The sequence below is a fragment of the Acomys minous genome, assembly GCF_964271855.1.
Source record: "Acomys minous genome assembly, chromosome: 3".
NCBI lineage: Eukaryota > Metazoa > Chordata > Mammalia > Rodentia > Muridae > Acomys > Acomys minous.
In genome coordinates this window covers 3,296,289-3,310,470 of record NC_140485.1, presented here as the reverse complement: position 1 = coordinate 3,310,470, position 14,182 = coordinate 3,296,289, and positions in this window count along the sequence as shown.

Below are 14,182 nucleotides of genomic sequence, written 5' to 3'. Positions count from 1 at the left end.
ACCTTGGTCATGCTAGGCTGGCCCTCTGTCATTGAGCTGTCACCAGTCTGATTTTTAAAACTGTAACGTCAAAGGTTTTGAGGGGAAAAAAATTCAAAAGGAGAAATCCAGATAGGTCATGAATCCGGGTTTGAATTTTGGCTTCCTGGCTCAGTCACTTAGCAGTGGCAGGATTAGGATTTTGGGGCAAATTCCTTCTTTGAGACTGTGTTTCCTCAAAGGTGGTGTGGACGCCTTGGTGATAAAGGGTTGTCTGGGCTCAAGAAGGCTGCCTCCTGTGTCCTGGCCTGGAGAGAGGGCTCCATGCATAATCCTCACTATAAGTGTTATTCTTGCTTCTGCTACAGTTACGGTGCCCACCTCCCCCTGGGTCCCCCCTCCTGGCCCTCCCTATTAAGTTCAGCCTGGCCTCTGGCCCTTCCATTTTGAGCTTATCCTATGAAAAGTCACTATACTGCCAATAAAGGAAATGCCTGGCGCCCTATTCTTAGATATTGTTCAGGACTAGGAACCAGTACAGACTGTGAGTTTACTCAAGCAGGAGGGCTTAGACTGTTTCCTCTGACTGGCTCAGGGAACCGCTGAAGCTTTGTCAACTGAGCCTTTGAGACGTAGCTGGCTGTGGGTGAATAAAGTCCTGGCAACCAGAAGGTACTGTGCAAATTCCTTAAAGCAGCCCCCCACTTTCTCCACAATGACATCTCCTCCCCAGCTCTCACCCTCAATAACCAGATCTGTGGGATTCAGCCAGAAGCTGAGTGCGAAGGCTAGAGCGCACTCCCTCCCTCGTTGGCAGCTTCTCAATGGTAGCTGTCTGTGAGCCCAGCAAGCGTACATCTGAGGGGCTGGAGTGGGTCCCACCCAAGCTGAGGGCCGGTCAGATCCTGTCTTAGCGGAGAACACACAGAACCACTCGAGGGGAATACAAAGCGGACGGACAAATGTTCGTGCATATTGATCCCTGCCGGGAAGAGAGCTGAAGCCCGGGGAGAACTTGGCCCATTTTTTAATAACATCCTGTTAATGGAGGGCGAGAGAATTCAGGAGCTGAGAGGTACTTTAAAGCAAATAAAGAGCCACTCCTGGAAGCGTGTTAGAATTGAAGAGGCCAATTCACAGTCTAGCACGTTGGGAAGACGTTGTCAAGGGCTTCCTGCTTCTGCCCACCACCGGGTGGCATGTTATTCCTCTGACGTTCTTTGAATCCTCAGCGGATGGCTCCTACCATTGGTACCCGGAGCTCAACTACACATGCTGTCTGTGTAGACATCTCTGTCCTCTTTTTTTGAGATAGGGATGCATGTTGAAGCCGTGCTTCAGAATAACAAGTGTTGGGATTATAGGACAACGCCACCATGCCTGGCCAGAGTCACACAGTGGAACAGTGCAGAGAAAGGGAGTCCTCTTTCATTGTTTGACTGTGGTCTTGAGGTCCCATCCGCCTCTGAGTAAGTGATAATAAACTTTCAGTCCTTCCCGTCTAATTACTTATTGTCCTATGACGCAATCCTCCTTCCTCCTGCAGATTTTTCCCATCATCCACTTCCTTCTCTGAGACCTCCGCATGCATTTGATTTGATGCATGAAAGAAGGCCAAGTGGGTTATATGGCAGAAAAGATGCAAGGTTCTTGGGACGGGTGTCCTCTGGTTCTTCCTTAGGTGATGGGCTTTGTAGTCCTGGCTCCTGGGTGCCTTGCTGGCTTCTGGGACGTCAGTCAATGGTTGGAGGGCTCATCTCATGTGCAGAGTGATTCTCCACTTTCTTTCTCTGGCTGACTATCCTCCCATTAGCTGTACCTGACTGTAGACTCCTAAGGCCCAGGCAAGTCCTCCAGCAGTCTGCATCCCTGAGCAGCCACTCAGCCTCTGCTAAAACACACTGGACCTGGGAAGAACGTGGGAGAACTCTCTGTCCGTGTCTCCTGACCACAGCCACAGTGCTGTGACTTCCATACAAGGATGAAAGTGCAAACACTGTATTAGGAGCTGGAGCTGGGGAACACTAGCAAGGGGTGAGGGAGTGACGTGGGAAAGGAGACGCCTTCAAGTGTGCAGCTGTGGCAACTGGAGCTTAGCTGCCCAGGAGAACTGCAGGAAGCCATGTAGAGCATGCCCCAGAGGTATGAGCACGCTGATAACTCTGGAAGTTAATCACAGTGATTAAATAAAATGTGTGTGCAGAGCAGTTAGTACAGACTCTACTATAAATAGACTCAGTAGCTGTAAACACACTTTTGCTCCCCCAGATCCCCACTTGCCCCCAAACATCACACCAGCTCTTTCCATGGTGCGGTCATTTGAAGGAGATGTCCCACATGTGTATTTGTCCCCAGTTGGTGGAACTGATTAGGGAGGACTAGGAGGTGTGGCCTTGGTGAGGGAGGTGTGTTACTGATGATCTTTCTCTCTCCCTCTCTTCTTCTCCCTCCCTCCATCATGGTGTGGATCAAGATTCGAGGTCTCAGCTGTCCCTTCACTCTCCACCATGGACCCTAACCCTCTGTACTGTGTGCCAAATTCAATGCTTTCGTTTATAAGTTTTTTGGCTGTGGCGTTTTGTCACAGCAATAGAAGGCTAACTAAAACAACATGGCTTCTTTGCCTCTGCTCTTCTTTCATGTCTTTGACCAGTTCTTTGTTTTCCTCTTCTCCCTTTCTCACCCCTATTATTTGGCTCTTCGCCTGCTAAGCAAGTTCATCCCCATGCAGTCAACAGGCAAAGCCCCAGAGCCTCTTCAAACACTATGGCACCAAGATCAGATGTACAAGAAACCAAGCACCATCCCACTCCCAAGCAGAGGCCGAACACACTGAGTTGGCTGGGTCTGGTGGCACAGACCTGAGATCCCAGACCAGGAAGCAGAGCCAGCTTATGGCTCCCGCTATATGAAACTCTGCCTCGAACAAAGCAAAACTTCGTTAGTTCAAATGTTTTAGGAAGCACAGTAGTGTAAGTGAATACAGTGGTGAGAGGCAGAACCCAGGAGGTGAAAGCCTTCAACGAAGCAAGGGGCTTCTATTCAGGCAGCCTATACATATTCATTTAAGGGGAAGACAGTTCCTGAGAGTGTCCAGTTAAGTACTGCATTCCTGAGCATGCTCAGTTTAAGAGCACAATTTAAGAAGGCAAACCAGAAGGGAACAGTCGGGGTATGTTTAGCTTGAGGCGCACACTTAAAAGTTAAAATGGTAGCCAGGCATGACCTCGGCAGTGCTCTCAACTTGCACTATAACATTTTAGCTAAAATGAGGAAAGCATAATTTTAAGGTGCATTAGCACTTAACAATAGAAACAGATAAGGAAGTTTGATATCCTTTCGTTTGATAACAGAAAGAGTTATTAAGTATTTTAGTGAAAGTGCAAATGCGTTTGGCCACTGTAGAGGGCAATTCAGTAGCATTTATGAAGCTCCCAGTTCACACTTCACCCTTTAACAGTGCTGCTGTTGCTGAGATCAGGCCTACAAGAAACCAAGCATGCATTTGGAAAGTTGGAGAACCTATTTTTATGTTGCAGGCAGGTGTATCCAGGAGACCCAGTAAGCTAGTGCTCTGGGGAGAGAGACTCGGCCCTGATTCAGTTAGTTTGTTTGCTTGCTTGTTTTTCAACATTTATAGGCTAAACTGAATCATTTTTTACCTTCTCTTATTGTGGGTTAAGGATTTGAATTTCGTGCCACCCAAGGTTCATGAGCAAACCTGTCTATAGAACTAGAGACAGTGAGGTCAGAACTGCCGTTTTGTAACTGTTTCTCAAGGTCAGGGGGTGTTATCTGAGGTAGAAAGTAATTGAGATTGCAGAAGCAGAACGCAGCATATAGTATTCACAGCTTCCGGTGCAGTGAGAAATGCTGACTCATATTAGCCCTCCTGTCACCACATCTGTATGTCCACTGTGGAGAAGCTCTCTCAGAGATGCACAATGTCCATCGCTGCCTGTTTATTAGCAGGGAACTAGAAGAAAATCTAAATAAGCGTGATTACTAGGACTTTAAATAAAAAACGTAATGTGCAATGGAAGAACTGCATAGCAGCTTAAAAAAAAAAGAACAAAATAGAATGCTACATATTAAAAGAAATAAATGGTTGACAAAAAACAAAAACAAACAAAGCAAAACAAAACAAAAACCCCACACCAATCAACCTCCCTCCTCCCCAAAAAAAACACTAAAACAAAACTAAAACAGGAACAGTTGGCCCTTGGCATGTTTCTGTCTTCATTCATTCATTCATTTTTGGGTTTTTGAGACAGGGTTTCTCTGTGTAGCCTTGATGGTCCTGAAACTCATTTTGTAGACCAGGCTGGCCTTAAACTCAGAAATCTATCTGTCTCTGCCTCCTGAGTGCTGAGATTAAAGGTGTGAGCCACCACTGCCTAGCTGACATGCTACTATTTTTTTTTGTTAAGATTTATTTATTATTTATACAGTATTCTACCAGCATGTAAACTAGCAGGCCAGAAGAGGGCACCAGATCTCATTACGGATGGGTGTGAGCCACCATGTGGTTGCTGGGAATTGAACTCATGACCTTTGGAAGAGCAGCTAGTGCTCTTAACCTCTGAGCCACCTCTCCAGCCCCATGTTTCTATTCTTATAGTTTCTTCTCTTCCAAAATACTATGAGTCAAATCATACAATATGTGGTGTCTTAAGTCTGGCTTCTTCCATTTGGTTTAACACATTCATAAACATTTGTTCTGAAGGTATCAGCAGTCTCTTTTTACTGCTTTGATATGTTAGCAATGTTTTATTAGGTCTATATGTGCACATGTTATATATGAATATACCCTTAAAAATGGCATAGGAGCCTGGCAGTGGGGTGCGCGCCTTTAATTCTAGCTCTTCGGAGGCAGAGGCAGGTGGATCTCCAAGATGAAAGCTAGGTTGGTCTACAGAGCAAGTTCTAGGACAGCCGGGGATACAGAGAGAAATTCTGTCTTGAAAACACACACACACACACACACACACACACACACACACACACACACACACAAATACACATTTGGAAAGACAGAAAGCAAACACTCCAATAATTTGTTTTGGAAGGATCATGGGAGCCAGAGCTGAAAAAGGAATGGTTAAATGTCCTGCTTTATTTTCACTATTACAATTTGGAAACTGAATTCTGTTGTACATGTGTAATTAAAAAATATATTTAGTAATGGGAAGAGGTAGGTGATAATTGCATTGGTTATATAAGAGAGTATTTCTTGTATCTCTCTCAGCGTGTGCACGGAAGAAGAAAAAGGGAAGTCTGCTATTTGATTAAAAACTTGAGAATAACGGGGACTTTTAGATGCTAGGCATTGATTGAGAGGCAAAAGCTAAATCCCATTAAAACGGAAAGAGACAAATGATAGCAGCATTTATGTGCCAAGCTTTATATTAAAGAGATTGAGGAGGAGGAGGAGGAGGAAGGGCCTCACTCTTCCAGAGACAGCCTGAAGACGAGGCAGGCTCTATGGCTAGGCAGGAAAAGTAGGACGAGCTAGCACAGCACCACTTTGCAGGTTGGGATCTAGCAGGCCTGGCTTTATGCCCAAAAGCTGATTCAGGTTTTCAGTCTGCTCTTCTACCTGTGACAGATGCCCTTGGCTTCAGATTCCCTCGAAGCTAAGTGATCTCAACGATCCTCAGGGAACCCCAGACCTAGTAACCAGGACTGACAGTCTCTGTAGGATGATGGAGGGTCTCTTAGGTGTCCCCTTCATGGCCATCTTTCTGCTGATAATGCCAATATCTGTCAAAATCCAGATGAGTTACTACTATTGAAACCCTGTCTCCTTTTCTCCTCAAAAAAACCATGAAACCCCAGCTCTTCTGCCTTCAGTCTTCCTGAGACACCCATCACTCTTTATGCCAGTGTCTGCCGTGTAAATGAGGATGCTGTTACCACTTAGCAGACGGTCTTTCCCTGTCCGCTGCTTTCTGCACACTGCTCTCAGTCATTCCAACCTCGCCTCCAGGCCCTGTGACAGCCTCCCGCCGGTGATCAGACTAGTCTACTTTCTGGTGCTCATTAGACTTTCCCAGGTCCAAGGAATCACGGATGCTAGCCATGGTAGCCTACGCCTTTCGTCTCAGCTCTCAGGAGGCAGAAGCCAGTGGTTCTCTGTGATCTCAAGGGCAGGCTGGTTTGCATAGTGAGTTCTGTGAGACCAGGGCTACATAGCGAGACTCTGTCTCAAAAGTAAGCAAGTGAATGAAAAAGTAAACTGCCACTTTGCAGTTTTGTTCCCCTTCAAGGAAATAAATTCCTAACTACGGTGGCCCCCTTGAGTGCTAGAGCCTCTTCACCCCTTAAGCCCAGTAACCACTGGCCTCTGGGATTTTAGTTTCTCCACTCTGCCCGACATTCCATCTCCTTACTAATCTTGCTTAAATATCATTTCACTGAGCCACACCTCATCTCAAGAATGTACAGTGGCTTACCCCTGCATATCACAACAAATCTGAACTTTCCCTCACTGTCATCACCTAGCCACACATGAGTTTTCTCACGCACCCTGCCTTTCTTCAAGATCTTTCTTCTTTCTTCCTCTGTTCTGCAAACACCATAAGCTTAACCCTAACCACAGTCCTTTGCTTAGTCAGTGTTTGTTTAATTTCTTATGCTCTTGCATGGCTGTCTGTCCATTCTGTGCCCTCTCAGGGTTAAGAGAAGCAGGTCAAGTTCTGCCTGGCAAGCTGGAACTGAAAGTCCTAGAAGACCCTTAGAAGAAAGTGGGCATCACATGTCTTAAGTAGAGTTGAGAGAGAGATCTTGTTACACACAAAAGGTGCCGTGTGGTCTAGGAGAGCAGGAGAAGAGGTTCAAGCTTGGGGAAGAAGTTTTATAGCAGAAGGCTTTTGATTCCAGAAGACATGCAGGCATCCCAAGTTTTGACCGTGCTTAGAAGTTATAGGTTCAGATTACAAGGAAACTCAGAGTGGAAGAAAGCAGAACAGGAGGAGGGTGACAGGACTGCCAGCAATGAGCACAGCAGGGCTATCACCACAAGAGGTCTTAGATGTGTTCACTGAGTCTCACAGATATGCGTGGGCTCTGTGTAGACAGCCTCCGATGATCACCGTCACACCTTCCCTGCCACAGTCTCCAATGACATCACCATACATTCCTTTCCACAGTCTTCGACGTTCCTCCCCTTCTCTTGATACATATTCCCTGGTATAGAAGATGATGCTCACTTCTCTCCTTCTTATTTCTGCACGGCCCTTGCAGGAGAGTCCATGGCCTGAGACTTTTGGCAACAGGTTGAAAGATCCTGCAGCATTTGCGTCCTTCCTCCTACAACACATGTACCCATGTAAGAAGTTCGGCTCATAGGGAGAATGGGGGCTCCTAACTTATGGCTGCACCTCAGCTCCCAGTCAACAATCAGCATCAACTACCAGCCGTGTGAGTTCTCCACAGTAGACAACCAACCCAGCAAGTGTCCACAGGGATGGGAAGCGTTCCAATTCACGCTACGTGCAACAGATCACACAGGAGATCCAAGCAAGGTTATAGAATTGAAAAACTGGGAACATGGTTGCTGCTTGTAAGCTTTGGGGTTCTGAGATGGCTTGTTTTCTATGGTAAAATATTACTGAAGCAGACAACTAACTTCTAGGCCTCTAGTATATAAGCTGTCATTTATGATGTCCAATACACTGATAATCCAAGACACAGCATTGGAATCCCCTTGTAGGGCACTAATTCTTCAATGACTTGTGCTCAGAGTGGCAAATCCTTTCTGATAGAAACAGAATGTTATATTCCATTCAGTGCGTTAATGTATTTTTTGTTTGTTTGTTTTTGTTTTTCAAGACAGGGTTTCTCTGTGTAGCTTTGGCTGTCCTGACTGGCTTTGTAGACCAGGCTGGCCTCGAACTCACAGAAATTCACCTACCTCTGCCCCCTGAGTGCTGGGATCAAAGGCGGGCGCCACCACACCCAGCTGCTTTAATGTATTTTTAATAGTTTCACATTTTATGAGCCAAACTCATATTCTTCAAACAAACCTGTATTTACATATTTATCTTCATTGCTTAGTGCACTATACCTTTAATTTAAAAGTTCATTTCCAAATATTCCCTCATGCATATGAGGTTGTCTTAAATATAGCTCAAGGAGTCAAGAGACATTATTCCCTGTAAATTCTGTATTATGTTAACCATGAAAGCTTCATTTCATAAAAGAAAAAAATAATCCACAAGCACACTCCCAGTGGTAAAGATGTGCTAAGTCTTCCCCCCTCAGGCTCTATCTGAGTAAACGGACAGATCTAGAAAAGGTCATATTGAGTGAGATAGCACAGACCTGGACAGATAAACATTGTATTTCCTCCCTTGTCAGTGGTTTGTGGCTTCAATTCTTCAGATCTGAGTATACAACCCAGAGTAACTACAGAAACCAGGAGACCATGGGGGTGGATGGGGGTGAGGGGACAGTAGAAAGGAAAATGACAGCAAACAAGTGATTTGAAGGAGGAAATGAGGAAAATGGAGGGAGGGCTTTAGTCACCGAAAAGGAGGGTGATGAATGCAGAAGGAGAAAGGAATATAAGACAGCATAAGATATATGTTTATTACATATCATATGCAGAAGTCTGTATATCTATATATAGTTCAAGTGAGAAATGTTCACCTGTGCTGACAATGAAGACAAGAGATGTGAACAATCTAGCAAAACCCATAACACCAGGCAAGAGATGCCCTCTTTGGAGCTGTTTTTCTGGGTTGTCCAAGAGACTTCCTAGCATTATAGGTTATTGCTGTCCCCCTTGGTATGTCCCCATAGGTGCCTAGTCCATGCATGTTAGAGGAAACAGGACCCAGATCTGACCTGAAGTCCTCTCCCCTGAGGACTAGCTCACAAGGTACCAGGAGACACCATGCAAGCTTCTAAGAAATGGAAACGAACAATAGTCCCACTATTGTCCACAAACCCCAACGATCAGCATCGCACATACGTCTTGGTGGCAGCCCACAGCTCTCTAACTGGACTCCAGGCCTGCCGGACAAGAGGGAAATCATGCCTGGTACTGGAGACCTAGCCAAGCCAACTACTTAGGGGCAGAGAAGTCATGCATCTCTGAGGAGAACCCATGACTGACAGTTTACTAAACAAGCACAATTCTAATTAAATTCTAAATATTTGCCTTTATACCCACAGATAAGTGTGGTCCTAAACCTTCATCAAGAAAACTTCCCTCTGTAATAGACAGAGACCATTACTGAAAACTGCAACCAACCAAAATACAGAGAACAGGACAGATTGTATGATGCTCAGTTCCAATGGATAAATCTACAACACAACTCCTGCACCTCAGGGATCATGGGGAGTCGGGGTGGGGGTGGGGCAAGGAAGACTGTAACAGCCAGAGGAACAGGAAATTCGCTGAGACTGGGACTCTCAGGAGTGTCAGAGAAGCTGCTTCCATTAAGTTTCAGGAACATGTCTGCCTCCACAAGACCATTTTAGCATCTGTTGATGAAGAGGGAAAGCTCAGAGCCTTCAACCCTCATCAAAGAACTACCAGCAACCAAAGGATGCTGAGAGTGGGAGAAATTATCATCGCTAAGAAAGAACCCCGAAGCCGAAGCCGGGCGTGGTGGCACACATGCCTTTGATCCCAGCACTCAGGGAGGCAGAGGCAGGTGGATCGCTGTGAGTTCGAGGCCAGCCTGCTCTACAAAGGGAGTCCAGAACAGCCAAGGCTACACAGAGAAATCCTGTCTCGAAAAACAAAACAAAACAAAACAAAAAAAAAAAAAAAAAAAAAAAAGGAAAAGAAAAGAAAAAGAAAGAAAGAAAGAGCCCCTAATTGCCTATCTAGTACCAAGAGGACAGCTCTGAAATATGGACTGAGCAGTTTGTACTTGTGTTTGTGTGTGTGTGTGTGTGTGTGTGTGTGTGTGTGTGTGTATAAAACAATTAAAGAAAAAAAGAACACGAGTCTGAGAGAGAATGGGGGATATTTGGGAAGGGTTGGAAGGAGGAAAGAGAAGGGTAAATGATATAATTATATTATAATTTCAAAAATAAAAGTATTTTAAAATATGTTCAGTTTAAGAGAGGTCCACAGTTGTGAAAACAGATAGTGGAATGAGATGTGAGCCAAAATCTGCCTCAGAGGAGAAACATTCGAGACCTATTCCTAATGCCAGCACACACATTCATAAACCCTTCAAAAAACTGAATACATTTTCCAGTGTTATGCTTGTCTTCTCTTGCCTCATAACTAGGTTCATCAAATTGGCAGTTGGGGCCACAGGAAACAAAGGAGGCCATCAAGATCCCCCAGATTTGTCTGAGAAGTGTGGGGACTGAGTCACAGGGAGCAGGGAGCAGCTTAATCTAAATACACTGCAACTGTTTATGAGATAAGGAATAAACAGGTTCAACTACAAGCAAAGTAAGCAGACTCTCCAACTTATGGATTAGAATCAGGGATGGTTGAACCTGTTTGATGGAAAAACTTGCCAATCCTTTAAGCCAAAGCCTAAGGCTCTGCTGGAGGTCTAGGCTCACACCAGGATCAAGGCATTGTTCCTGGTAACTCTAAATCGTTGGAATGCCAAAACTAGTATTTCTAGTTCTTCAGCATTTAAAGTATTTCGGTTTTTTAAAAAATGGGGTTTATATAGTATTAAGGCTGCTTAAAACAGTTTCTGGAAAAGTGCTGAAGGTCCACAAAGACCCAGATTACCGGGGTTTGGCACAGAGACAACTTCACTGTTGAAAACAAGATCATATACAACATAAAGGAATGGACAGGACACGGTGGAACTCTTGCAGGTCATGAGCCCGTGATGGGTCAAAACTGGATAAGGTACTTGACCTTCCAAAGCCGGTACTGAGATCCTGGTAGGCAGGTCACTTACTCCCCTGAGCCTGTTTCTGCATGTACAGAAGTAGGAAAAGATGACATGCGTCTTGCTGACCTCACAGGGTGTAAAAACTCTCCACCAAGCTAATATATAATAAAGTAAAATATGAAGTTCTAAAAAAAGAATAGGATTTCAGCTATGATACTAGCATAGACAATCACGAAGAAGAGAAGACGAAGAAGAAGAAAAAGAAGAAGAGGAGGAGGAGGAGGAGGAGGAGGAGGAGAAGAAGAAGAAGAAGAAGAAGAAACATCCGGCTAGTATGTAAAGACCGGAGGAAGAAATAAGTGCATAATTGATCGCACGTGAGTCATGGAAACTGACTTATGAGTTCAAGGGGAAAACTGATCAGCAAGATGCATTTTCTGAGTAGTTGGAAAGGTGTGATGAGGGCTTGGGTTTTTAAACGCTTTAAGGAAGGAAAGGAGACAAACGCGTGAAAAAGAGGAAGGAGGGCACGTTCCGATCAAGCGGAGTTCAGGAGATACTGCGCGCACAACGCAAGGATGAGGAAGAGATGGCTGAATGCACTGAAGGAGGGGCATTAAGCAACAGAGGCTGTGCCGGTAGTGACAGCGAGCTGCTGTGCGAGCCTGGTCTAACGTAAGCTTCATGAGCCACTCTGTGAAGTCGGGCTGGTTTGCTGAGCAGGAAACTGAAGCTTGGAGAGCCTTATCCGGACTCAGGCTGCACCTTAGCGGACGGAACCGAGACTAAAAATTGATCTTTTTGAGGACCTGTGTCACAGGTCAAGGTTTATACCGAACTGGGGCGCTCCGGAAGCGCCAGTGCAGATGGGGTAAAGTTGCAGAATGGTCTATACAGACATGGGGCGCTCCGGAAGCGCCAATGCAGATGGGGTAAAGTTCCGGAATGGTCTATAAAGACCTGAGGCGCTCCGGAAGCGCCAACGCAGGTTGGGGTGAAGCTGCACAATGGTGTACACGGTGGAATAAAGGACTTTCTCCTCTAACGTTCATGTTGGTATTTTGATTTTAGATAATGTTTGCTTTATCTGTTTGTGTGTTTGTCTGCATGTGTGTATGTGGGAAGCGGGCGTATGTTCTACACTGCATGTGCGGAGGTCAAAGGACAGCTTGGAGAGAGAGTGGGGTCTCTCCTTCCACTGTGTGTCTCTGGAATCGAACGCTGCTTGTCGGGCTTGGTGGCAGCACCTTTACCCGATGAGTCATCTCATCAGCACACGAGGTCTCAGAAGCCCGGGCTGGCCCTGGATTTGCTACGCAGCCAGCGATGACCCGGATCTGCCAGTCCTTCTGCTAGGATGGCAGGTGTTTACCATGGTCCTGATCATGCTCTGCTGCGGACTGGCCCCGGGAGCGCATGCGTGCCGGGCTAGCGCTCCACCGACTGAGCCATATCCCCGGCCCTCATGATGGTTTTTAATGACCCAATTTACTTCAAATTACTTTAGCGTGTTTATCTCCTAAATCATTAAGCCTCTCTCTCATTATCCAACAAAAAAGGAAGTGAAGATAATTGCGCCCAGGCTGACCTGGCTTTAAAAAAAAAATTATTTCATCTTTAATTCCGTGTCTGTGTGTGTCTGTGCATGTGAGTGCAGGTGTCTGTGGAGAACAGAGATGTCGGATGACCATGGAGTTGGACTCATATATGGTTGTGAGAGCCCCCGACCCCATCATGGGTGCTGAGGGGGGACCTAACTTGAGTCCTCTGGAAGAACAGTATACAGTCTTACCCACTGAGCCATCGTCTTTTTAACTGCACAAGGAATAAGCTCTTAGCAACTGTCCTCTTCTTCTCCTCCCAAACCACCTTCTCTGTAAATAAACACATTACCAGCACCGGAGTTGCCGCATGACCAGATTTACAGGATCAACAATAGGAAGCAATATTGTTAATACGGCTGAGGGCATGATACACACAGGAGCTTTGTCAAGTTCTTCTTATGAAACTTCCTGTTACAAACATCCTCTCAAAACTAGGACGTGCTGCCTGCCATTTTCTAAGCCCTGCTTCTCATTATAATTAATTGGTCATAATAGGAACATTAAACAATTAGGATCAAGGTGTAGGTATGACATATACTTCCTTTGATGAAATTGTCCCTGAGCCACAGGAAATAGGTCAATAAGGAAGTATATGTGCATCAGACACACAGGATGGACCGAAGAGACTGGGTGCAGATTCTCCCCCAATGAGTTCCTCCTGCTGTATCTCTGCCTGGTGAGACCTCTAAGAGTTAAGAATTTGTTTCCAAGAAAAATAAGGTCACTCAGGACCTAAAACCAAAGTCTCAAAACACAGCTAGGTTTGGTGGCGCACGCCTGTAATCCCAGCACTCAGGGAGGCCGAGGCAGATGGATCTCTGTGAGTTGGAGGCCAGCATGGTCTACATAGAAAGTCTAGGACAGCCAAGGCTATACAGAGAAACCCTGTCTCAAAAAACAAAAAAACCAACCAACCAACCAAAACCAAACAACAACAACAACAACAACAACCCCCCCCCCCAAAAAAACCCTCCATCTCCAACAACAACAACCAAAAAAACAAAACCCAAAAAACAAAACCACAGAAGACTATGGGGCTGGAGAGACAGTCCAGTGGTTAAGAGTACCGGCTGTTCTTCCAGAGATCCTGGGTTCAATGCCCAGCATCCACATGACAGTCCATAATGAACACACAGTAGCTGCAAGGCCTTGGTTGGGAGGATTTTTGTTCATGCCCCACATTCACTGGAACTCAATTAAGAAGTTGTTTGTGCTTCCAACTTTTTGCATTAAATGCGACTTTGAAGTTATATATAATCTGCAATGTAAGTGTGTGTGTTTTGGTGCTCACATCAAGCTGATAGCCTGAAGTTTCTGGATGTATACAATAGAGTATAAAGAACTAGGGCACTGATGAGCTCTTACAAGGGTCAAAGGCGGGCTGGAGAGATGGCTCAGTGGTTAAGAGAACTGGCTGCTCTTCCAGAGGTCCTGAGTTCAATTCCCAGCAACCACATGGTGGCTCACAACCATCTATAATGTGATCTGGCGCCCTCTTCTGGCCTGCAGGTGTACATGTAGATAAAATACTCACACAAAAATTAAAATATTTTTTAAAGTCAAAGGCTCTGGAGAAAAGGTAGTAACAATAAGTAGTTCAACCCCAGAGCCCCCTCAAATCACACCAGCGATATGGTGTTTGTAAAGCCTGAGGTGGGGTTGGTAGATTAGAGTTTGGAGTCATATGTTAATTTAGATTTACCCCAAACAAACTCTAAGATTAGGTGAAAGTGGTTTCTTAAGGAAGCACTAAGAAAATAGGAAACACACAGG